This window comes from Hipposideros armiger, unplaced genomic scaffold, assembly GCF_001890085.2.
Source record: "Hipposideros armiger isolate ML-2016 unplaced genomic scaffold, ASM189008v1 scaffold_108, whole genome shotgun sequence".
Lineage (NCBI taxonomy): Eukaryota > Metazoa > Chordata > Mammalia > Chiroptera > Hipposideridae > Hipposideros > Hipposideros armiger.
This window is the reverse complement of record NW_017731458.1, coordinates 3,273,783-3,276,246: the sequence shown is the minus strand read 5'-3', so window position 1 is coordinate 3,276,246 and position 2,464 is coordinate 3,273,783.

Genomic DNA, 2,464 nt, shown 5'->3' with positions numbered 1-2,464 from the left:
GGTTTTAATTTACATTTCTTTAATGATTAGTTGAGCAACTTTTCACATGCTTATTGACCATTTGTCTGTCTTCTTTGGAGAAATGTCTATTGAAGTCCTTTGACCAATTTAAAATCAAGTTGTTTTTTTTGTTGTTGTTGTTGTTGAGTTGTAGGAGTCTTTTATCTATTCTGGATATTAACCCCTAACCAGTCATATGATTTGCAAACATTTTTCTCTTATTCCACAACTTGCCTGTTCACTCTGTTGACTGTGTCCTTAAATGGATATACCCAGCTCTTTTGAGACCTCTCTGTTTTCTCATTTGAACTTTCCTTTGACATTTATTTTAACTTAATTTTGCCTATCTTAATATTGTAAGGAGGCCACAGAAATGGGAGGCGATGGTAAGATTAATGCTAGTTTCCAATCTCTGAGCCACTGAACCTGATCCCATCCATTTATTATCCATCCATATATTCATTCATTCATTCATTCATTCATTTATCCATTCATTCAGCAAACACAAAAGAGCATGGCAGAGTTTTAGAACTGTTAAAGAGAAAAACCACAGGCCCCAAATAGTGTCACTTGTGCTAAAGCTCACGGTACCAAAACTAGATTTAACACCTGACCTACTTGCTGTTTCAACCTCTCCCAGAAATGTAATCTTAATCCACCTGTCTGGAATTTTCTGGCCAAATTTAATGAGTTAGTCTGTCACAGGGACCCTCTTCATCACCCCCCTCTCCTTCCCAAAATAAAAAGAAACAATCTGCATGATAGAAACCCTTGCTATTCCTTTTTTTCCAAAAGATATCCTGGTCTAAATATATAATCCTTTCTTTTCTATTGTTAATACTCCCTTGCTCCACCCTTCTTTCTATAAAGCCTTCCATTTTGTACTACCCCCTGGAGCACTCTTCTACAATAGTTGCTAGATGACTACCTGATTCATGAATTACTTCATAAAGCCAATTAGATCTTCAAATTGACTCCGTTGAATTTTTGTTCTTTAACAGATTTGGTGGCAGCATTGAGACTGAAGCAAATTTATGATGGCATTTGGAGACAACAAGAAACACAGGCGTGGTGTCCAGGAACCCCATTTTGAGTTCATTGTCTTTCTTGATGTTTCTGAGGGCTGCTGATAAGTGCCATGCTCTCTTGTGTTCAAGTGACCAGTTTGATTGGCTAGCCTTTACAGCACAGGTAAGCTTGAGTTGGCAGGTCATTCTGCCCAGAACAAGCCTCTAGCCTTTCAGAATACAATTCCCCAGGGAAAAAACCCCCAGCTTTTAGTTGTGTCCCTGGATTCCCCATTGGGAACTGCTGACAGTTTAGTCTGCAATTCCTTATTTGTTTGTAATCAGCCTCCAGATTCCACATTGAGAACTGTTGGTGGCAGCTACAGTTCTTCATTTATTTTGGAATCAGTCTGCAATCCTCATGCCTTGGGGTTTTCTGGTTCAATTCTTTTCCCAGCCCAAGGTGCCACAGGAATTGTTGGTGGTTACTGGGTGGGAGTTGGACTGGGTCCAACTTAAGAACTGAACTGGGTCCAATTTAGGAACTGGATTGGGTGGACTGGGTCCAGGATCAGACTGGGTCTGACTTGAGCTGTACTGGGTCCAGCAGGACACCTGTGGTGAGTATTAAGAAACAGAATCCTTTATATCCAAAAAAATGAGTGCTCCATCTTCTAGCATACCTGCTTATGTTATGTTTAAAAACTATATTCCCAGAAGCTGAAGATATTTGCAAAGGAGGGAAAATCTTGCTGGAGACAGCCTAGAGTTGGCAATGGCCACTGTGAGGAGGGTTCCAGTTAAACAAAACCATTTAGAAACTGCACTAGAAAGTAAGGGTTCCCAAACTGAGCAAACAGATGAGATACTTATTTTAATTGGCATGCAGAAGCTTCCAAAAGCCTTCAAGATTTCAAAATAGCTTTATTACAAGACTCATTACAAAAAACTAATGAAAAATTAAAGATTCAAAAGGCACCTAAGACAAAAGACGATAAGAAGGGTGTAACTTACTACCCTCTTTTAGTGCCCCCTTCCCCTTACTTTTTCACCTGAGTTCTCACGTTTTGCCAATTCCCTGTCTGAACAGCTTTTCTACTTTGAAGAGACTGTTAGACAGCTACTGTTTAAAATAAAATTACTCGTGGTTGCAGATGAACCCCTTTAGGTATCCTTTGTACCCTTTGGTCAAAAACAGAATTAAGGGCTGTAAAGAATTCCCTAAACTTAAGGAGGAACCCCAAGAGGTGTTTTTTGAAGAATTTATTAAATGTCTAGATCATTTCGAAATAAGAAAGAAAAAAATCAAAATGTTAATTATTGAGCATATGTTTATCTACTTTTGGTTTCCTATTGCAGAAAAACTAAAGATAAAATTGGGTCAACTAGTAAATATGCTTTATGCCATGCTGAGAAATTTTCTATGAAAAAGGCACATTTCTAGAAATTATAAAAAG